Here is a 24,771-nt window from a genome sequence, read left to right as displayed (position 1 = left end):
AGCATGCAAATGTGACTTGCTTTGATATAATTTGTATCAGAAGTGTATGACTGAGCCTTTAATATCGCTCTAATATAATATAAACTTCACTCTGGCTCAGCCCTCTTAAAGGCATATTACAGCTGGTATGCTAGTTTAGATAATTGGGTAACATTATTCAATTTAAATGTTTCCTAACTTTGAATGGAATATTAATAATTGTATCAATGTCAGTTCCCCTGATACAATGAGATGTGTTTTTATTTTCAACAATTTCCCATTGTATAAATATTATTGCCTAATTAATATCACTGATTGAATTAACTTTAAAACAATGTACACCACTGCCAGGTACAAACCAATGGTGATCCTGATGTATAAACAGGTGGCAATTTTTTTTCTCTTAATAAATAAATAAATACAGTATTTCTAATGAACATTTTTTTTCTTGATAAAACTATGTTATTCTTTTAATACTGTCATGCAGTTACATATTTACCAGAATTATAAAATAAAGCTTCAATAAGGAGTTCTCTCTAAACACTACACTTAATAAAATGGATATATAGTTTGAGATTATCCATTGCTTTTGACATAAATATTTACAGAGTGATTTTTTTAAAACTCAGAATGAATAGAGATTGTGACAAACGCTCCTTCCCATGTACTTTTGCCACGGACTCCTGGAGGAGTGTGGAAGCTTGCCTGCTGCCCACCAACTTTGGTCCAGGTTATTGCGGCCACAGGAGCTCCCAAGAGTTGACCTATTATAGGCATAGGACCACGTGTGCGGCCAGTCAAAATTTTAACACGGTGGCGTTTGCCCTACACTGCATGGATCTGAGCGCTATTTGGAAAACTTGTGCACCCCAATCAGTGCTATTTAAAGATGTATTATTTGTGGGGTTATTTAATGTTTGTTTTGTGGTACTTTTATGTTTTTGTATTTTTGTGTTTGGCTCTCTGTTCCTGGGATATAATTAGCTTACCAATCTTTAACGCAATTATCTCCCAGGCCCAGAGATTCCTGGGAGGGGCTTGTGCTGTATACAATGGAGACCCCTTGCTATTTATGTGTATGAACTATGTGTCTGGGAGGGGAAGGGCTATAATCACTGCTCAGCATCTTGTTCCAGTTCATGGAGGATTCGGCGGGGAAAGTCCTTGTAAGGACTAGAGCTCCCAGGACTGTGTGTCGTCCAGTCCCTGGGAAGGAATAGAGCTAGTCCCCTATTCTGTTCTAGGACGGAGAGGCTCCAGGAGGACCCCAGTCAAGCCACGTGACTGGGGCAGAAGCGCTGAGCTGGTACCAGCTAGGAAGCGGTCCTTGGCGGAGGTATCCAGCTGGGGTACAGAGTAAATTGAATTTGGAGAGATTCCAGAAAAATAACTTTTTTTTTTCTCTGAAGCTTCTTGGTCTAGAAGATATAATGACTCATTAAATAAATGAATCAAATTAAATAAAAATGTATCTAACCTTTCACCAGTTAGCAGATCTTACCTTGCTAAAAATTTACATTAATAACAAGCAAGAGATTAAAAACTTGATTTAGAATAAGTATTATTAATATAAAATACATATGACTGTTACAGAGAGATCAGATAAGCTGATTTTGCAGTTAACAGTGCTTGGTGCAGTAGGAGGGTGGATGAGTACACTCTGAACTCTAGCTGTGTCATGATAAACACAATGACATCACTGACCACAAGATGAAGCCAGACTATGTATTCATGTCTCTATAATACCATGTTTGAGTACCACTAGTCTAGCAACAGACAAAGTACAGACGCCCTCACAGCCAGCAGATGCATTTAATTACAGACTATGTCCATCCCCCCCAAAAAAACAAAAAATGAGACCTCTTTCAAGAAGCATACCGGTACTCTGAATATCTTCTAAAAAAAAAAAGTTATGCTGCAAACAAAAAACAATATTCAAATATTTTGTGGAAAACTGTCCATCCATCATATAGTCATATCCACATACAGTTTTTACAATTGTATCATTATCTTTGATCATCCCTGTCCCTATCCAGTTTTAACTTAATTTAGCGCCACCTTTTTCTCGGACATAAAAATATCTGTTTATAAAAGCACAAAGTAATAAATAATCACTTCATATTTTCGATTATCAGTTTGGTCCTGGGAAGTATGGGTAGCAAATTAAACATTTTTTTAAAACAATGTCTGAGTCAGCATTTTAACCTTTTTGGGGTTGTATGATCTGGCAGTAGCTTTAAGTTTACCACCAGCTCTAAGTCCTGATGAAGTACATATACTAGCAGCTCCCTTCAAACCACAAACCTCAGATGGTTTCCACTTTCTAAGGAACAAAGCATTTTTGTAGGGTGAGGTAACAAGTTACTATTGCATCCTTCCACCACAACCTTGTGAAATGCGAGGCTCCAGTTGTGATGAAGGGACCTCCTGGAAATGTGCAGGCTCAGCAAGAACAGGAACAAGTAGGGAAGTTTAATTTCTTCAGGGTTCGGACATAAGTTTTACAGGTGCAAGATCTTTAAGATTTATTTCACTGACAGAATTTACATTTAACTCTGGTATGCCAAATGCATGGAATAGTGTCAACCACAGACATAATAAATGTGTCGTGGAATCACTATCATAACAAGTCTAGTAATCAGGCCCAAATAGCCATACTGAAATCATAGCTGACGTGGGAATTTTTACATTTGGCTGTTTTGCCCTAATAGTTTTAATTTAGTTTGAATATAGTTTTAATTAACCATTTTAGTGAAATAATTTATGTATCTCCTCAGGCCTTCATGGTCAATCTAAGGACACCCAGTCGGCCGTCTTAAAGGCATCTTAATCAGTGACTTGAAGTGGTCATGGTGGTAGGAATATGTATGCGCAGTGTTTCTGCTTGAAACACTGCCCATACTGTGATATATGTTCTGGGCTGCCTAATGTCAATTCTGTGCATTAATTACATCTGTTGGCAGTGCACGCTGCACAATGATACCAGACGTAGAATCTTGCCCCTGCAGGTAGAAGCTAGCTCTCCCCTCACATCCCGCTCCATGCTCATTGTTTGCTTTAGTTTTCAAATTCGCTCTCGCTTGGAGTGCGCGCTTGAGCTCTGAGTCAGCTAAATGGTCCAATTACAGGCTTCTGATGTCTGGATTGGACCTGGAAGAGCAGAGCCAGGAGCTTTGCCCAATGCAGGATTTCAGGTGACTAAAACTTTTTTTTAAATAGGTTTTACTGCGAAATTGAGCGGGTGGACCTTCCCTATTGTGCCTAGTAGGGCATATTATATAACTATCAGTTATAGTTATAGGGTCTCAAAAGGGTTATAGTAACCCTTTAACTTATTCCATACTGTATTGATGGTGTGATGCAATAATAGTTTATATGCACCTTCCAAGCAAGAAGGTGCACAACACATTGTTTAGGATTGCTTCATTTTATACAAAACAGCCCTGGTGTATGCTTTTAATTGTTCAAACACATGTGCTTACCTTACAGCAACAGCACCTCTTCATTGCACATACTTGAAATTCCTGATTCCTATGCAGATGGTGAGCTTTAAATGCCCTGACTGTTTTTTACAGACCTTTTCATTGTCCACATCTTGCTCATTGCTCAAGGGGTTAAATGGTTCCACAACATTTCCCTAGCCTGACTAAGAGATTACCAATAATTTGACAAATCTAAATATTACAAAGCCTGTCAAGGTATACATTTTTGCTTTCAATTAAAGCCAAGATTCGTCAGCTCTTCTAAAAGATTTCCTCTTTTAACCCTTCCTCCAGCCTCTACAATTTAAAGGAAAAGAGAAGACGATAGAGGAAATGAAAATCCCTGCAGAGAAGGGACCTATATATTCGGAAACACATGCATTTCTACCACAATGCTTAAAGAATATAAATAGATTTACACTGCCGCTCAGTGCTTCAAATAACCTCTTTGATCCCAGGTTCAGACAAGCGTTCTTATTTCTTGCAAAATAGATTTGTTACATAGTCTACAATTGTTTTCTATAGATTTAAGAGCTTTTTCACCAAACAATGACTTCTTATGTGTTGTCAACTGCCATCAGTTGGGTCACATTTATAGTGCAATAACGAAGATAGACATATTTCCACTTGGCGAATTTAGCCTAAATAATGTATGTAAATTGTATACTCTCCACAACACACTGTTTGTAAGCATACTATTTAGGGTAGTTAAAACCCAAAGCAAGTGTTTATTGACTACAGCAAGGATTTGTTTTCTCAGTTCAGTAGTGTTAAATCTACTCAATTAAAAAAAAAAAGATTTTCTTGGTCTCTCTGATACTCAACGAGGAAGATTTATTACATGGTCATAATCAAAATGGGGTACAAAGTTCTAGAAGTAAAGAAATTACATATCTAATGTACCTGTTGACTGTGCTGCTAACCACAATGATTACTCCACATTTCAGAACATGTCACTTTTATAAATCTGTTAACAACTGATGTATGTATGTGACTTGCTTTATTACATACACATTACTTAAAAGAAACAAAAAAACAAACAAAAACTGAAAACTCTGTAACCAACTTGTTTTTAGTGAAAAGACAACTTTGAAGTTTTTCGCATGACAGCTATTGCAACTCGTACTGGGCAAGTTGATTGCAAAGTCAGTGCAACTTGACCTTTTGTGGATATACAATGGGTTGACTAGCTATGTTGATAATAAACCTAGTCTGAATAAAATACTATGTTTGAATAAAGTCAGACCCAATCGCAAGGTAGCCCAACTGAACAGCAAAGAAGAATAACCCACATATAATATGATTTACAGACAAATTGATAGAGTATTTGCACTTTTCATTACCATCCACTTGTTGAAATACAAAAATTTAGCAGTCTAGAAAAGTTCTATGATCTTGTCATATGGAAGAAAAGCTAAATATCCAGGCACACCTGAGGTTTCTTCTAAAAGGCAGTCTTTTTATTTGGAACAAGAAAGTGGAGACAACGTTTTGGCTCCTGTCTGAGCCTTTATCAAGACTTGATTGTAACGGACCGCCTGGCACCCCGACTGGGTGCCTCCGCCAATCGCTGCTTCCTAGTGCTTACCGAGTACCACAAGCACCGCACCAGACACTATCAGTACTATAGTCCCCACTTCCAGCTTGGATGGGGTCTCGCTGTCCTCCACCCACCCTGGACCAAAGACCAGGATCCAGCTTCCAGTGGGTAGACCTCTCTTCCATAAGAGTGTAGCAATATGCTTTTAAAAGAGTAAGTGATTGTATTCCCAGGGGAGTATAGTGATATAGCAATCCCCAGAGTGATACAGCCATCCCCCCCTCCCCCCCCCCCCCCCCCCCCCCCCACACACACACACACACATGAGATGAGACTCTATGTGGAGGGTAAGCAGGAATTTGATTATTGGCAGCCACAAATGGCCTTACATGCAGGTCCCCAGGCTATTACATTGGCTCTCAGGTCCAGGACACTCCCACATAAACAAGATAATCCCTCCTCTGTGCCAGGGAGATTATTGAGTCAGGCACTGGATTAAACTCAAGTATCTCCAGGCACAGAAAACAATTTTTTACAAAACCCCAAAAATACATTCAACCCCTTAAGGACCAAACTTCTGGAATAAAGGGGTTAAACACACAAAAGTTACATCCCCCGATCTGGGCGATCAACATATCCAAAAATCACCCAGATCAGTTCAGGGGTTCAGGAATTTCCTGGAAGTCACAATTTGACCGACCGCAAGAATGGTCCCATGCCCAAAACAGTTCCAGAAAATCAGGGTTTGCAGTCGGTCTAGTTCAGTAGTTTAAAAACCGAACAAACTGCCGAACATAGTCAATGTTTTTACCCTGGAGTTTGTTCACCTTTTTCGTGGGAACGTTTCCACCAAACAGTGTCCTTCTAAGTTGTGTGCGTATGATCTTGGTAGTCCAGCGGTGTTAGGGAGTTTCAGTGTCCGAAAACAGTTCCATGAACTCGACGACCAAACATCGCTGCCTGCATTTACGGGTACAAGATGGCCGCCACCGAGTGGTCGTTCATGCAAACTCAGCCACCCAGACGAACACTTAGAACACTGCGGTGGAAAGTGTTACAAACTGCCAATTAGGCTTAACAAGCTCCCAGGTGGTCTCTGGTTCGTGCGCCTGTTCGGTTCCCGAACCAAATATAAAGTCACACGAACCAAGTCTGTTCACATAGTTTTTAAAGGGCCCATAGTCTTTCGGCAGGTGGCTGGCAAGCAGGCCCCTCCAAGAACATGTGGCAAAGGCATTTCTGCCAACCTTGATATTTATCTTTTTCTTACATTTGATGTAACCAGGGGATTGGCCCACCCTTTCTGGAGCACTCTGCAGAGTGTATTCCCTTTTTTAGTGTGTGCATTATAATCTTGTTTTCTTGCAAACAAACATAATTGTATCACGTGATGCCCATTTCGCATACAGTTCTTCAAATTACCCAATACAGCAGCTCTGTCATATGGTTTAGTGAGGACTATTGTAAAGTGCAACATGAGCAGTTGTTTAAATTTGTACTTGGTGCACTTGTGATGCATTACACAGTTAATACCATACACAAACACTTCAATAGGGCCATGGGTATTTGTGATCTGACATGAAACTCCCCATTTATTGATTCTAATTATGTCATGGTCGTGCCTGTGTCCGACAGCCTATTCCCAATCACAGACCTACAGAAATTGGCGTGCATGATTTTTAGATCAACCATCAGTGACTAAATATTCTTGGACCAAATATAAAATCAAGTTCTAACATTTGTACATACCAGTCTTGCCACATATTCAGATTTGAAAATATTAGAAAGTGACAACCACCAAAATGAAATATACATAATTTCTTTGCCTTGGGGGGAAAAAAAGGGAGAAAATAGGGAAAGTTGCAACTTGAACAAACCACTAAACCAAAAAAAGTAAATGATAAAATATGTGAAATCGTTTTTCAAATATCTATTTGGTTTGGTAAAATGACTCCGTGTATTACAGAGCCTTGGAAAAAGTGACTGTGTCACTGACTTAAAAAGTAATTAAATCTAGTTGTAAAGACTTGATTGGGAGGGTTTTATGATATGTAGTCTTAGTATTAAAACTGTCAGTAACTGCAATTATAAATGGCTTTGTTTGCAAAGCAATTATGGGGTAATCCATTAGTTTATATTAAATTGCTGATGCAGCTGAATACAGTGTTTTTACAGCAATAAATATGCAGAGTTATGATGCAGACTAGTTTCATGTTATTTGTATGGTATATGTTTTAATATATGAATATGATTTAATGCTTGCAATTATATAATAAGACTACATAGTTATAGTAAGTCTAGCGTTTGGGTGTAGCCCGCAGATAAATTACATGTTTTAATAATTTATTTATTTTTTACACTAACTTTATTTAACCAGTTAATGGTATTGAAATTGCATACTTCTTTTTGCAGTATCTTCAGTATAGCAAATCTCAAAAAGGGGGGCAAAAAAATAAGGTTAGGAAATAAAAATTACTTTATTTCACACATTTCTTCACTAAGGCCAATTGGACCTGGAACTAAAGTACTCTTGTTGGACGGAAAGCCATTAACGCAGCTGTGCCCCCTTTAACCCCTTAAAGACCAAACTTCTGGAATAAAATGGAATCATGACATGTCACACATGTCATGTGTCCTTAAGGGGTTAATATTGCCATAAATTCTGAAGACAATGCATTTTTAATAAGCACAGTCTCATATACATTAGTGCCTGTCCAGCATTGGATGACCTGCTCAGCATAAATAATGTCAGGGTTAATCCAAAAAGTGTGAGTTATTTGGAATTCAAAGCAAATTTAGGCTAGGCTAGCAGTTTGGCTACTGTGGCCTAAAATTAGATATTTAGTTTGAATTCCTGACATGTAACCACTTCAGTTTATAACCCTGTGGCTGTTTGGCGAGGTCGCCATCATTCCTAGCCTTGATCCAATTAGCTGTTTGTACCCAAAGCATTACATACTAGAAATCTTTTTCAGCTGCTTTGAACGAATCAAATGCCCGTTAAACAAATCGATTTTTGTTTGACAATAGATTAACATGCATTTGATTCATTCAACACAGCTAAAAAGTATTTGCGTACAATTCTATATATACACAGAGATTAGCAAAGCACAGCAGTCTAACGTTTTCCAGGAAGTTCTCTGCAACCAGAGCTTCCACACGATCCTTAGCTAGATAATAGAAGGGTGAAGGATGGTGTGCAAGACTTGATTTCCAAATGTGGAAATTTTCACTCAAACACTTTAAATATTTTGTCACATTACTGCCAAAGGAACACACTAAACACCATAACCAGTACAGCAAGATGTAGTGGTTTTGGTACCAGGAGTACACTGGCACCTGGAAATTAATGTCAGTGCAAGGCATAGCTTAGCTTACCAGCTGAGCGCAAACAGCTGATGCTCTCAGCCAATGAGTTGGCCCTACACTGCAGGTTTTCACTCCTAAGAGGAGCTCCCAGCAGCAAAAGAAAGAGGCAGAGCGTAGCACTCTGCGGATCCCATGTAAGGTGTCAAACCATTAACAGATGGTTTGACTACTTACATGGAGTGGCATGGTTGCCAGGGTATTCCTGGAACTATAACTGCAGTGGTTAGGGTGATTGATGTGTTCTATTAAATATTATTGCAGTGCTTAAAAAATATATATTTTTTATAATACACACCAATCGCAAGCATATAATTTTATTATATTCCTAGCATGAAGTACTGTATATATTTTCAAAACCATTTTTAAACTGCAATATAGACATGCAAAACAAAATATATTAAGCTCTTAATTAGTAGAAACAAAGAAATGTAGTGTGTGTTTGTGTGTGTGCCAGATATTTAGGTGAATGTCAAATCGTTTTTTCTTCTACCAAAATTAGATTGCAAGCTTCACAGGATTAGGGCAGCAACAACCTAAGCTTGTAGCAGTACCACTTATAACAGAAATATTATTATGCGGACATGTGAGACAGAACTGGGAGTCTGGGATTTCCTGAGGTAATTGTCCTTGCGGCAATTATAATTCCCTTCCACCTGCTGTCTTATGTTATTTTAGGAAGTCCTTGTCTGCAGACTTATAGCTATCATTCCTCATCCCACAGCAAACAGGATACACCTGTACACTTCTTTCACTCTATGCAGTCAGCGCAGTCTGGCGATAACCTGACCAATGTTTTTAGCCATTATGACACTCAACATTTTCTCCACTGACGTCTTGGCAATATTGAAGTGTATTACAAGAAACTAAATGGAGCTAAGCCATAAACTACACCAACAAAAGCACATGGAACAGATCTAGATTTGGATGCCATGAGCTGTATAGGTTATGGTAAGTAGAACACCCCTTTTTAATATAGTGCAGACCGTGTCTTTCAGAAAACTGTACAGTGTTTTCAGAAATGAACAACAGATGTAACTTAATGTACTGCCCTATTCTGTCAGCATGAATGGAACACACCTTGTTTGCAGAACAAAAGTTATTACAGATAAACAGCAGCAAGTACAGTCCTGTATTGTGCCATGCTTGTAAAAACATAAGAATGTACTAGATTTGTGCTGGTCAATTTATGAAGAGAGAAACTGTTTGTTGTAATGTCAGGTTCTGACGAGTGTTGGATATAAAATAGTTCATGATATTCCACAATGTGTTTACATTAAGGCACAGTTTATTGGAGCAAATACAATGAGGTTTATTCAAAACACCTAATTAAAGGGACACTATAGGCACGAGAGCAACTTTAGCTTAATGAAGCAGTTTTAGTGTATAGATCAGGGGTAGGCAACCTATGGCACTTGTGTTATGCACGGCACTCGAGGTGTCTTTGCACGGCACTCAAGGCTGCTAGAGCCAAACAGGCTCTGGCCTATCAAGAGTCTCAGTGAAACTTCAGATATCTGCTAATACGAAAAGGTGGTGAAGGACAATCCTCAATTTATTCATTGCAGCACGTAGAGGAAGTGATCTCAGAGCACTTCCTCCCAGCACTTGTGAATGGGAGTCCACTCCAGAGTAGAGCAGTCCACAGCTGCTATTGCAGCTCCTGCCCTTGATTTGTACCTGACAAGCCTGGTCCCAACTGGAACCCAGGGAAGCCACCCACACTGCTAGATATACACAGAAAGGCAGAATAACCCTCCCCTCATACAAATAATACGAACAGCCCACACACAAACATACACACAATCCCAACAAACTCAACCACTAACAATCCACACACATGCACACAAGCCCACATGCAGCCTCTCACATGCAATACCACAAACAGCCCCTCACATACACACAATGTGACATATTCATCCAAACACACAATTCCACAAGCAGCCCCCATACACAGCCCAGATTCAGAAGTATCATACACAACACCAAAAAACTACTTGTGAACATATACAATGTAATAGCTCATATATGCACAAATACAACAATACAAAGCAACTGCAGTATAAATAACACAAGCAGAATACGGCACCATACACACCTCAATTTAAAAAATAAGACCGGCACGCTACGGGACATAACAATCTTATTTGCGCACAATGCTGCTAAAAGGTTGCCTACCCCTGGTGTAGATCATGCTCAGTGAGCAGGGAGACTACAGGGGCATGATCTATACACCAAAACAGCTTCATTAAGCTAGAGTTGGTTTGGTGCCAATAATGTCCCTTTAAATGGAATTGAGAAAAATTTTTTTGAAAAAGTATAGACTACAATGGCCATGATTTGAGCATAGCCCAGATGGAAGGAGTAGAACTGTGTTCGCCAAGTGCCCTTTCCCACTTGCACTACAGCTACAGGAGCTGGAAATTCACTTGGTTGAAAAGGTATGCTGTGGATTGTGAAGGCATATGGATTGACACAGGCGTGACTGGGACACGTGTAGGTAAAGAGAAAGATGGTACTGGTATTTGCAATAACTAAAAAGGTAGTGAGTACTGGAGGAAATAAATTATGAGGGTATGTTTGCTGTTTTTGCTGTTAAAAAAGGTATTGGGCATAAGAAGCACTTTCTGTAGAAATGGCTTCAGGAAAGTGAGGTTTTAGTTGGCCAGCATTTTTTCCTTGAACCTAAGCAGCATTTAGTTTTATTTTTCACACCTCACAGCAATTATTTGCTAAATAGCGGGTATAATCAGGGGTGGGTAACCTTTGGCCCTCCAGATGTTTTGGACTACATCTCCCTTGACGCTTTGCAAGCATTATGGCTGTAAGAGCATTATGGGAAATGTAGTCCAAATTATCTGGAGGGCTGACGGTTCCCCATCCTGGTATAAATAAGCATGATATTGAAGCAACTGGAAAGTAACTGTCCCCCTTCCCCTTTAATATATATATACAATGTATACATCTGTGATGCAAAAAAGGCCAATAATATTAATAAGTGGAATGCCCTATTCAAAAAGAAAGGTGATAAATAGTGAAAAAAAAAACATCAGACTTTATCATTGAAGCCACAAAAACTTCAGAAAAATCAGCCCCACACTGATAAATCTCCCCAAATAGTCTATTTTCCTCTGTCGGCTAGTATTATTTTTACCCTGCTCTGACTGTTGAACTTCAGTGATTTATTCCCAGGCCTATCTCTGCTGATTCCCTTATATGAAAGATCCACGGTTACAAGCATAACAATAATGTAATGCTCCAGACATACATCAATGCCTTAGTTTTACTACAGTGTAATGTTACAGACAGCAAACAAAGAATATCTGCCCTTGGGTCACCTCTGGTTTAGTTTAGCTGCCTAATTTTGGTGAACAACGCAATAAATACTGCCAGCTGTTTAAAGACTTCAGCCCCTGACATTTCTCTGCTGCAGCTCCTAGCAGGGCCTCTGTATTAGAAGACAAAAAAATAACTTGCTGTGGCTTTTATCGCAGCCGGGAGAAATAAACGTAATATATAATCAATGTACGGATTGAGCACATGGTTGTAATCTTTATTTAGCCATAAATTCCTTTGCAATTCAGCTAAAACAATGTTTTAATCAATCAGTTCAGTGATATTTTTAGTTTAGTTTTAATAAGTCTGATAAGTATGATTTTATCTGAAAATGTATAACTACATATTTTCCTGCTACCATAGACTATATAATAGTGCTGCTAGTGCACAGTTTTTGGTATTTTTTATAAAACATTATTGTTCAATTTCTTCCCTGACTTCTAAAATATCAGAGACTTTTCAATTGACGGGTAGAGCCAATAGGTACCTGCAAGCCTATCTTCTAAATGATATTAACTCCTTTAACAACCCTGGATTCAGGACACGTGGGGTGGGGAGGAGACCATGGCTAGCTCCTATGAGTCTTGCATTGCACAGGAAGAGGGATGGATGTTTTTATATAGTTCCCTATCTCACTGCCAAGATGGAGATGAAGAGATGGAGGCAAGAGTGGGAAAGCTAAACATGGGATTCTTAAAAGTTGTTTTCCTTGAAGAAACATATTATTGCCATCTAGCTCTTTCAGTGTACACACATATACACACATATAGACAGGGAGATATATTTTTGGCACTTAGTATTACAAATTAGCGCACTGTAAAGTTGTACAGCGCTACGGAATATGCTGGCGCTAAATAAATAATAAAATAATAATAATAACCTCAACAAGAGTCATTGTTCAAGACTTTCTTTAATCACTGCACTGGACATAGGTTGTCATGAAGCAAAACGGTAAAATGTAAACAGTAACATCACCTGGCATAGAAGAAATGAGAAGAAATTATCCCTAGCTAATGCCAAATGTAGCATTACCCTTAGTTATATATATAACTTTTAACTGGAAAACTAACCTGCACCATTAGCTTTACTTAAATAATTATTTTACAACAAAGGTGTAGGCTCCATCCCTGAATGCCTGCAAGGAGAAGATAGTTTTCCTCTCCCACCCAACAGGCGCTCCATTCCGTCTCTCTCTGCTAATTGTATTTTTAAAAATACATTACACTCTCTCTGTACTGGCTCAGATTGTGTGTGTGTGCGCTCTGAGTCATTGAAATGGTGCAATCACAGGCTTCTCTATTAGTAGCCTGCGATTAGACAACATGCGTCCCATGTGATGTCAGAGGGAGGCTTGGAAGTCAGCGCCGGGAGCTTACACCCGGTGCTAGATTCCAGGTAACTAAAAACTTTCTTTTTGCAGGTTATTCTCCAAACAGGGAGGGAGGAGAGACACACATATATCATATTGACAAATAGGGCACATTATACCACAAAGCTTTAACATCCCAGCTATTATCCCTTCCCGTTGAGCTGAAGTGGTCTGGGTGACTATAGTGTCCCTTTAACATTCTCAATTTAAAAATCACCCTCAAAACCTCTAGAAAAAAACATGCCTCACTCTCGAATTTACCTCAGAAACAGCCATCTAAGTCTTCTACAACATATTATAAAATACAATAATATTCTCAGGGATCATTAGAGCTACATAAAAGCAATTTCAAATGCACCCATTCTGTAACGAGTAAAGTTCTGGAGAAGGTGTTGTATGAGTTTTTTTGGTCTTTTGTTAGAGGAATGCAGCTTGTAAAAGAATTTTCAAGAAAACAGATTTCAAATGCTGACAGGGAGGAATAATGTATGTCCGTAACATTACAGCTTAAAATAATTTTTGGTATAGGTTATTCTTCACATGGGAGACCTTGTGCTGAGCTCAGCTCTATGGGGAACCACAGTACCTCTGCCAAATCAGCTGTCTCCAGATAAGATGTGGTAGGCTGGAGTGAATTCACAGGCCATTAGTCAAAATTAGTAAGTTGCAAATAAGTCATGCACAAAGGAATCTTTACTGGAAAAAAAGACAAAATAGAAAGCAAGCTGCACAAAAAAAGTTACTGCTGAATTAAATCTGCAATTTTCATCCCTATATATATACACTGTTACAGATAGCCACTAGAACATGGAAAATGGAGATAATTCTTAAGGTACATTCACATTTTTCGAACTATATTAATGTAGTGTACAGTGTGTTTCTTCTTGCTTAATTTATCTCTAGCAATGATATCTAACTGAAACTGGGTGGTTCTTACTACAGCTGACTTTTCGCCTTCGGAAACAGTCCAGTGAGGTCTGCCAGTACATACCTAGTGATTGTTATCTCACGTTACGTATGTCCCCAACTAAAAGAACGTGCAGCAAAAGAGTTTCTTTAAAAAAAAACAACAACTTTTTTTTTTTTTTTTTTTTAAAACACTTTGTCTTAGTATACAATTTAAGTCCATTGCAACAGTTCTCAACATAGTCTACAAATACCTACTATGATTCAGTTTTTTTTCCCTTTGGAAGAGCATTGGATAATCACTAAATCCTAGACTATTGTAAGTCCTTGTAAACTGAATAAGAGAACACTAATCTATGGAGAAAATTCAGATTGAATTCTCCACAATCAGACTCATGGCATGACGCATCTCTCTGTGGAATATGTTTTACTCTGTCACTATGAGCAGCCAAATGTAAATCATTTGACTTACAAGAGTTCTAATGTGCCAAGAAGAAATAAGGAAAGGAAAAAATATATCACTTAACACAGGGCTTGACAAATTTGTTTGGAATCTAGGAGCCAGCTAAAAGAGGCAGATTTTTTTGTTTAATTTACGAGAAATATACAATTCTTAAAAGTACACTATAGTCACCAGAACCACTACAGTTTAATGAAGTTGTTCTGGTGCCTGTAGCCTGTCTCTGTAGCCTTTTCAATATAAAAAGGCAGGGTTTACATTGCTGCCTAGTAACACCTCTAGTGACAGTCACTCAGACACCACTAGAGTCCTGCATGGAGGTGCTGAATGTTACATATAGAAAACATGCACAATATCCTCCCAAAGCTTTTCTATAGGAAAGCATTGGTTAAAGATTGATTATCTCACCGATGAAGGCAGGGAAAACCGCGTAAAACTGGCATGGCATGGGACAGTAGGTGAGTAAAAACACCTCTCTCGTGATCGGAGGGGTGACACAAGAAGACACACACTGACGGAGAGAGACTCGCACAAACACTGACGGAGAGAGATAGACAGACACTGACGGAGGGAAACACACACATACTGACTGGGAGAGACACACACACACATACTGAGAGAGAGAGACACACACACACTGACAGAGCGAGACACACACACTGACAGAGAGAGAGACACACACACACACACAGACAAACACACACTTTCCTTTTAAATTTGAATCCACCCAGCCTCCCTACCTTTGGGAGAGCTGAGTGGACTTTCCCTGGGGTCCAGTGGGGCTGCTCGCTCATCCTGCGTATGAGGGAGCAGTGATCTTCAAGCGGCTCCTCTCTTCTCTCTGTAGTGATGCCGGGAGCCAGAATTACGTCATAGTCTGGCTCCCAGCATCATTAAACAGCGCGAGGGAGCAGAGGGGAGCCACTTGAAGATCACTGATCCCTGGCACGCTGCCTTAGCCGACCACAGCGATGCTCCCCAGGGCGGCCGCCTCCATGTTCCCCAGGGCGGCCGCCTCCATGTTCCCCAGGGCGGCCGCCTGCACACTACTCCGGGCAGCCGCCTGCATGCTCCCTGAGCCGGCAGTCCAGCTCCTCAGGGCGACCAGCCAGCTCCATTGTTCCCCCATCCTGCCTTTAGCTAAAGGGCTTTAAATCCTAGGCGCTAGGGCAAAATTTCTAGTTGCAATGGCAACAGTTTCATAAAGAATTCCAAGACTCCTAAGTGATACACCTAGGTTTTTGCACAAAATCATTGATCTTTCCACGTTGGTATAAAATATTTAGCTGTTTGCAAACCCTACAACAATGGCTTGGTACACAACCACAGTATAAAGTGTCACCATAGAGACTAAGCACACTTGCTTCCAAACAAAGCATGTATTTCTTATTTGCCATAAAGTCCAGAGTGGGGCAAGACATCAGTGAACCCAGATAATCTCCACGAGGTAGATCCTTTAGAGTACTTGGTTTAATAGTGCAATGTGCAACATGGTACAAAAAGTATCGAAACTGACTCACATATGACAAAGAATCCGGATAAAAGGATGCTAAGAGCGCATGCGAACCCAAGGGGAGGGAGGCGGGCGGTAGGGAGAATTTCTCCCAGATTTTGAAAGGAGGGAGGAAAAGGACAGCTTTTCCACTTGCAAGCAGAGCTGACAACACATCAAATACTCAGAGAATTGACCATAGGCAGCCCAGAACAGAGTTTGGGTGCAACTAGCTCCCAGCACATAATTAAAAATAACTCTAGATGTGCAGTGTTTCAAGCCTCACATAGAGACTCCTACCACCATGACCACTTCAACTCACTGAAGTAACCCTAAACACCATGATATGCTTAAAATTAAAAGGCCTTTCCTGATGCCTCTCTGAAATGTGTGCAATATAAAAGAAAAAAAAAAAAAAAAAAAGAATTATGAGATAGACCGCTACACAATCTTGCCTGAAGCCTTTAATATCTACTTACATTTGTAAAGTTTGTGGTTTGGCCATGATTTTTTTTTTTTTTTTTTACATGACTACCATCTGCATGTTGCTGGACAAGACATGAAAAGTGCTGTCTAGAGTATGTCAAATGTAACCATTCTAGAGGGAAATCGGCAAATTACTTAATTAATCAATCAATCAATAAGGGTATTACCACTATGATTGAATACATAAAGAGGAAGAAGCATTCTTGTGTTTTGTTCTTTTTTCCCTTCTGTTTACCCCATAACTGTTTTTGCACTAACATCGAACGCAATCTTGTTCTGGAATTGCCTGGCATCTGATGCAAATGTATGTGTGTTGACCATGTATATGCACCCAATGGGAATCCAAGGAAAAGGCACCTACATAGGTTTTTGAAAAGACTGATGTGCCAGTCATACAGAACTGATGTTATGTTTACTTCTAAGTACCTTGTGTACCCATCTGCTTATATTCTTTTATTCAGCAGTGTTTACTGGAGTGAGGGAAAATAACCGCTACCAAAAAAAGACGACCGTTCATTTTTAATTGAATGGTTTAGCTTTGATAGTATATTAATTCAATCAGATCCTGACAGCACTTTTCAAGTACAAGATATTTGTGTAATAAAATGATCAATATAGATACCTTATACACTCATGATAGTAAATGGGAAGTTCTTTCGAAAAGCTGTCAACCATAAAGGCTTCTCCTAGAAGTGAAACTAGAGCTCTGCGTAGTCAGATAAGAAGACTGGGCAGATAAAGGAGATAACGGCACACTAACTCTATAAACAGAGGGCTTTGTGGGAATAGGGCATCAGACCATAGTGGTCAAAATTCCAATACTAATATATAAACTTTAAAATATTATTATTTATAATAAATATTAAAGTTTTAAACCAGGAAAGGTACATTTAGCTTATAAAACACAAATTTTCACTATTTTGTAAACTTACCCTATGTGTATATTGCTGGTAAAGGAGATTAATAAACTGTAGGAATTTAAGACTGCTTGTTATAAATTGATCACTATTACGAATAACAAAACGGATAATACCGGTAAATTTAGAGCACCTGGGTGTTTACAGCAGGTAGGGAAAGGGTTGTGTGCTACAATTATAAACCCATAAACTAGAAAACAATACTCAATAGAATTAAAACAAATGCACTATAATAAGATGAGGTTCTCACCCAAATCAATTGTTTCAGTGACCGCTTTTTGCAAGGTAAGCAGATTTGTCATGATCTGTTTAGTAGTTCAGATACCCTTTTTTTGGGGGGGGGGGGGGAGGGGGGATTTTAGAATGAAAAGTCAAAATACTGGCATCAAAGCATGATTTTTTTTTTTTTTTTTATATTCTACTTGTATATTGCAAACCTAGATGACAAAGACACACATGTACAACTAATGGCTATAGAAAAAGCCCTGAATGAGTGTTATAAACCCCCTGGACAAAGGGTAACTGTTGGGAAGATCCATCTGTACATTCTAACTGCAGCTCATCACATAGTCATTGACAACCTTATGACATGGAAGTGATAAGAACTACATATGTGCAATATGGAAGTGCTGAATCCAGCATAAGGCACTACAGCACAAACACAGTTTTGACTGAAAAGGAAATGGGACGGGGGAGATAATAACAACCACGGGGTCTTCCTCTAGCAAGGATATTGTCAGCTATAAATGACTTCCTCACTGTGCACTAATCAGTATTATCACACTACAAAAAACAAGCCTATAAAGAAAAAGTCATCAGGCTAGATTTAGAGGTCAAGTCAGCTGACCTAGTTATACACAGATCATTTCTTTGCATGACACTCAGGAGGAAGTGCATTGTTACTTGTTAATTTATTTTTCATTTCCATTTCATCTGAAACACAAAACAGGGACGTGACAAAATATTGACATCCACAAAAAACAGAATGCACCCAAATATTACTACAATAACTTAATTACTAAAACCCCTTAGACAATGTTTTGCAGAATGAGATTGCCAAAATAAAAGTCAAATCTTCATCTATCAAATCAAAAATGTTTTTATTTAACTTGACATAAATTGCATAGGTTTAAAAAAACAGTGCCATATTTCTGCCTAGGTCTTTCTTCTAGGTGCTAAAGGTATACTATCTGGTCAATGTATTGTTTTTTATTAGGCATCCAATATTTAACATGTTATGAGAATGTAGAATAGCAGCCAACACATTGATAAAAGAGTGCTTGTCTCCACCCTCATTTGTCCCCAACTACAATTTGCTTTTCACAATATGGTTACAAGTATTTTTTTTTACTTTAGGACAAGTGTATGGATATTAAAGAACACTATAGGCACCCAGACCACTTCAGCTCATTTAAGTGATTTGGGTGCCTACCAGACAGCCACCAGAGGCGTTTCTGAATGCTAAGGTGACTTTTAATCGCCTACTGACGCTGGGCGTACTCACGCTATGCATGAGAACATTCAGCGTCACCCAAAACCCCATAGGAAAACCTTTAATCAATTTAAATTTTCCTATGGGGTTGTCCTAATGTGAGCATGGCACTGGCTGCGCATTAGGTCACTGATGTCAGCCGACGTCGGGGGAGGATGAACGAAAGTAGAGCCTCCCCCAGCACAGACGAACATTAGTGCTGGATTCAGGTAAGTGACAAAAGGGGGTGAGGAGGGCACTATAGGCTAGGAATACAATGTTTCCATTCAAATAAGTAAGTGTAACGTGTGGTAAAATAACTATCCTGGGCCTATCTGACATTGTTGGTAGCTATATAAAATTATGCTGGGGGTCTTTTTTATTTTCTTTATAATTGCAGACTCACAAAATAATTCTGTTGAACACACTATATGAATGTATTTTCTAATCTGAGACTGTAGATTTGCTGAGCTAGGTGGATATTTGTTTTGTTATACACCGCATTTCATCTGTATTTGTGCAGATTGGGTGATCGTATGAATTCCTGAACTCCAAGTCAAATTGTAGCTGAATCACAAATCAAACGATATGCTCAATGGACGAGCATGTTCCTTTGATTAGTGATTCTTTGGAGCCCAAAAACATTGATGACAGCAAGTGCTGGTTTTATTCTCGGATCAGATTTTTTACTGCTTCTCCTTGTTTTCTCTCTATTGGTTATTTTTCCCACTTGAGCTGTGAATTAAATGGCCATAACATATTATTTATATATTTTGCAGTACACTGATTGGTCCATTTTCTCACCCATTTGGTTTGTTTTTCCTAAAAAACTTTTTTATTAAGAAAATTCAGACAAGCCGTCCAAAAATCTGCAGCCCCTAAAAATCTTTTCTTTTCAGTCGAAGTGCACAACTTTAGTGTGTATACAGAGAGAGACATGTGTCCTACATAACTGAGATTGGCCAGCACTCTGTAATACAGATGTTTTAAATAAGGATTCATGTCTAACCCATCCTCCCACCAGAGTGTGCACTGGAAGCATTTTCAGTGTTGCATGTAGATAAATTGTATAGACATTGCCACACACGCTTCCTGCTCTAATCAATTTCCTGTCTTACCATCCATGCACACCAGGCTATACTGAGAAGAGAAAGCTAAATAAGCACTGAGGTGACAGAGACCTTTTAATGGTTATATGTGCATAGGTAGAAATGGTGAGCCTTGCACTATGGGATTTATTATGTGCATGCAATAAAGGAATATACAAGGTGTTTTTATTCTAGGGCTTAGTATAGTAATCACTTACTTAGCGGTTGGTGAATAACCCCTATAATGGTTTATGAGCTGTTTTTATTCTTTACTTATCTCTGAACAAAGGATATTTCTAGCTTTGTAGGTACAGATAAAGTTCATGAAATCCTCACTAGCTGGTGAGGATACCATAATGTGATGTCATACCAATGAAAAGCTTTCTGTAATAGTGATGCAAACATTAAAAAATGAACAGGTAATTGGTCTGTTCTATTGAACACAGATAGTTTTCTCTCTGGAAGTTCCATTTTGTCTAACTCTTCACCCGTAAAAAAGACAAGCAACAATGGAAAGATGGTGAAATGGGTGACCCCTGAAATATTTCTATACACCATACCTAATATGTCTACTCCTGAATTTTTATTTTTTTCATTACATGCATTGTTTTCAAGTAATGTGCTTTTTACTCCCATTATCCTGTACAGCAAGCATGACAAACTCGTGGCCCACAATGAATATATTTGTGGCCCAGCGAGCCATGAGTTTGACATGCTTACTATACAGTATATTTTGTTACCCCCTGTAAAGTAATGTCATTCATTTATCACTAGTTCATGTTCCAGTCCATCAAACAGCCCTCTCTGTGGTGTCCTTGATGGGTGGAGGGTGTATCAATGCGCAGATAACTGAGGGCTGGATAAGCATGCCCCTCTGTGGTGTTACTCAATGACTTCATAAACAAGGTTGGCAGATGGGCTGAAATATGAAATGGTAGCAAATGGTTGACATATTAACAATATGCGACAAAACTTCAATATCTGTAGTACGGCCTTTAAAAGAAAAAAAAAGGATACTAACTGATCCACATGCATGAAATATGACACATGAGGACATTGGAATGTTGGGCCATTATAAAAGATAATAAATCAAAAAGACTGTTTGATAAGATTGGAGCGCCACTGTAATGGCAGCAGCATATTTCACAATGACTACATGACAAAAAGTGTATTTTTATAGAGTGCCTGTTTGGGCCGATTTCAAAACATGGGCCTGGAGCTGCATTAGTCTAGCATTGGGTACAAGTCATGATACAATAGGATACATTTTAGAGGAGGTACCGGTAAGTAATAAAGAGTTGTATAGACATGGAGATATAATATCCTAATACATTGAAAACCCAAGTGAATGCAGCCCCATTCTGGTTTTAAAGGCAGTCTTTCTAGAGCAATACATATCTAAGTTATATATATACTTATACATATTTGACCTTGTCTATAAGTTTTTATTTTAAAGATTAGCTAATATTCAGGCAAAACTGCCTCCTAAATGCATACGGGTGGATAGACTAACTCACCTCGCCTCACCTCTTTAGATAACTGTTTGACACCAATTTAAAGTATTCTAATCAATGCACTTAATGAGTGAGGAGATAAGCGTTATAGGAATTGTAGACTCATTGTGTGAGCATTCTACATAGCACTCTCAGACATTCGTTCTGTCCAGTTTGAAGGAAACTTACATTGATATGTAGATGTGTTAATTCTATATAATCAATGCAGCTTAAGAGGGAGCAGTCTCCATTTGGTCTGGTGAGATCTTTGTTTGCTTATAAAACTCCTATATGGTTTGACAAAAAACTGAAAGGTGGCTTTCACAGACTCTAGACAACATAACCACTACACCGAGTTGTTGTTTGGAGTACCCGTTTCAAATTTTTTATTTTTAATAAATCTTTTCTTTTAAAAAAACATTTTAAACGCAAAGCTTAGTTGGGGAAAATAACAATGTCATGTCCCACGAATTTATGGGTATAGTAAAGTAAAATGTATTTCTTGACTATACAAACAGTCTGCTTATAACAGAAATGCTGGAGAAATGATTCACGGCAAAGGCAAGATGGATGTTTGGTAATTGTAGGGCCTGAAATAAGTGACATAGACTTATTCTTGTCAGTAATACCAGTAAAGTTATGAAAATAAATAATTAAGTGTGTTTTGGCAGCTTTCAATTATTACATGTGTAGTGCATTCCCTTTAAGATGGGCAGAGCTCCCCCTGTAGATATCTTTTTAAAATTTAATTCAATATACTCACGAATACTAATTAACCTCCTCTTTGCACCTGAAATTGGCAGCCATTCTACAAAGAAAGGATTACTGGTCACGCTCAAATCTATATAACAGATCTAATGCAGCAAAGTGCAACAGTAAACATAGGCTATGGCGGTAGGACAGATCTATTTCTGTTTCCCAGATTCTGGCGATGTTCCCGTATTAAAAAAAAAAAACACTTCATATTTTTTCTCATGAAGTCTACTGTCAAAAATAAGAAGTGTAACAGATCTAAATAATACTCTCTGCCATTTCTACTGGCAGATTCTTCCATTATTTCTGTACAATACTTCTTAGAGTCTTGCAACATGCATGCGTACGTCACATATACGTCAATGGGTGACGACTTTTATTTCTCTTAAAAAAAAACATATTGGAGGAGAGTTGTCACGATCTGAAAGTGGTGCAAGATTGTAAATGAGGAGTCATTACCAATTAAATTTACCTGAAGGTTTCACTGGTTTCCATGACTGCTTTAAAACATTTAGAATTTTTCACCGCTTTTTAAGATCACAGTTTTTTTATAAATCTCCCGGCTATAGGTATACTCTAGATTGTAAACTCTTTCAAGCATCAAGCTAATTTGCCTGTAACCTTTTGTAATTTTCTGACATTTAATTTCCCCCTTTATAATATTGTAAAGCGCTGTGGAATATGTTGGCACTATATACATTCCAATAATAATAAGCTATTTATAATTCATTGGTGAAAGATGCAAGACATAAAGGCTAGCTGCCATCAAAGCTGTAAAAGGGAGTGGAATGTAGTGACTAAAGGCTATTAATAATGTCTATGTATTCAATATAATGCACTTAAACAGTTAACACTGCTTATGAAAACAGCCTCCAGCAGGGTAGATGTTCATTGCAGCTTTGTACAAGGGATTTTTGAATTGTTACAATGGAGGCATATATAAACAGAGGGCAACAAGATCAATATTAAAAAGCAGAGTAGTTATGGTCATTTAGATACGACTTAATTAAATATATGGCAAGCAGAGCAATCCTGCAGTTTATACTGGTTTAGAATGTCTGGTGTAAGCATATTCTAATTAATCCAGTGTTTTTTGATTTTTATATGTCTGCTCACTTAATCCTAGTATCATTTTAAAAAGTAATGTTTAAATCAAGTGTACAATATTGTAAAGATTGGAGCCAATAAAGCAAGAGGCCTAAAGTTTGAGCTATGGACCTTTTAATATGTTAAACTCGCTTGCGGTAGGCAGTGGGAAATTTGTCGCAGACCGCTGTATTATTTTGTATATTCAATATTGTATATTTTTAAGTAGATATGTTAATTTCCAGGGCTCTGCTTTTAAACCCACAGTTTACTAACAACAAAAATTAAGGATAATTACAGACTGAAGAAATCAAAGATCTCAGTGGAAAACATACTTAGTGAGACTATAAACACTTTGATTAATATTTACATCTAAAAATCTGCTGTTCCAAACAGACTCAAATTATGTGCTTTGAAGTAGAAAAAAAACACGTTTTTCACCACCCCCCAGACATATTCACTTAAATCTGCTAAAATGTGATCCAAAATAGCATGATTGATATAAATGAGCATGTATTGTTTGTACTGTAAGTCAATTCATAGGATAAATGCTATATTTTATAGCTTGAAAATACACAGATTGTATGTTTTCTTCAAACAAAGGGGGAACAAAAAAAAGCAAACAAGAGGGGGGAAAAAAGAGTTAGCCTAAGTGTGCAGAAGGAATGAGCAAGTACACTGGGTGGTTTACAGACAGCTAAACAATGATGTAAAATACATTCTATAAAACAAAAGAACAATGCATTCCACCTTCTGTATTTCAGATGGTAACAATAGAGAACTTACCTTTTTTTTCTGTGAGCTTTGATCCAAATGTTAATCCCGAAGACACAGAAGCTTCTTCTGGGAGGAAAATGATATCAGATGGGGATAAGTTTGTTCAGAGCAGAGAGCAGCGTGTAAATGAACTACTGTAGCAATCTGATCTGTTACTCACAGAGGAAATGACTAAGACAGAGGACTTGCCCTAATTCCTAAGGTACGGCTATATTAGCATACAGAGGCCCCAGCCCACTGCACTGCAAGCTATGTGACATGGGCGGGCAGTGGGGAGTCACAGTGACCACACTGGTACCTGAAAACACACAGCTCTGTAACAGTTTCACAGCCTTAGGCGTGGGGGAAGCTGCTTTGTAATTTGGGCTAGGTTACACGGACTGAAAAGGCAATCACTGATAAAGCAAGAAACAAACCCCAGACCTTTCACTATGGCGAGAGTTTAGTCACTAGTGTCAACAACGTGGTTTTAACAATTATAGTTTGATACATTTGTTATGCTTAGAGCTCCTTTTTTTTTTTTTTTTTTTGCTGTATTATAGGAATGCTGCACATGGCACAGTTTATACATAGTAGTTTTTACTGTGGTTTCAGATGATGGCAGATGGTCAAGAATAAGCAAATCTCTCAGGTTATTTACTAAGATGCGAATTGTGGAGAATTTGGAGTGTATTAATACATTCTACTGGCCATTAGTTAGTGAATTCGCCCTGCGGAGTAGAAATTCACCCCTGATGAGTGTATTATGGACTCTCCAGACTTGCAGTTGT

The 24,771-nt window shown here is 38.4% G+C and overlaps 1 protein-coding gene across 1 annotated transcript in view; it reads right to left on the bottom strand.

Moving 5' to 3' along the window:
• FHL3 (four and a half LIM domains 3) overlaps window positions 1-24,205 on the bottom strand; it is a 69,912-nt gene extending 45,707 nt beyond the window's left edge. The window contains exon 1 of the mRNA XM_063454955.1: window positions 24,011-24,205. The gene's annotated coding sequence lies outside the window, so the exon portion shown is untranslated. The remainder of the gene's footprint in view (window positions 1-24,010) is intronic.
• Window positions 24,206-24,771: the final 566 nt, after the last annotated feature.

The sequence above is a fragment of the Pelobates fuscus genome, chromosome 1, assembly GCF_036172605.1.
Source record: "Pelobates fuscus isolate aPelFus1 chromosome 1, aPelFus1.pri, whole genome shotgun sequence".
In the NCBI taxonomy this organism is placed as follows: Eukaryota; Metazoa; Chordata; class Amphibia; order Anura; family Pelobatidae; genus Pelobates; species Pelobates fuscus.
Note: the sequence above shows the minus strand (reverse complement) of the source record. Positions and strands in the feature narration are given on the sequence as shown.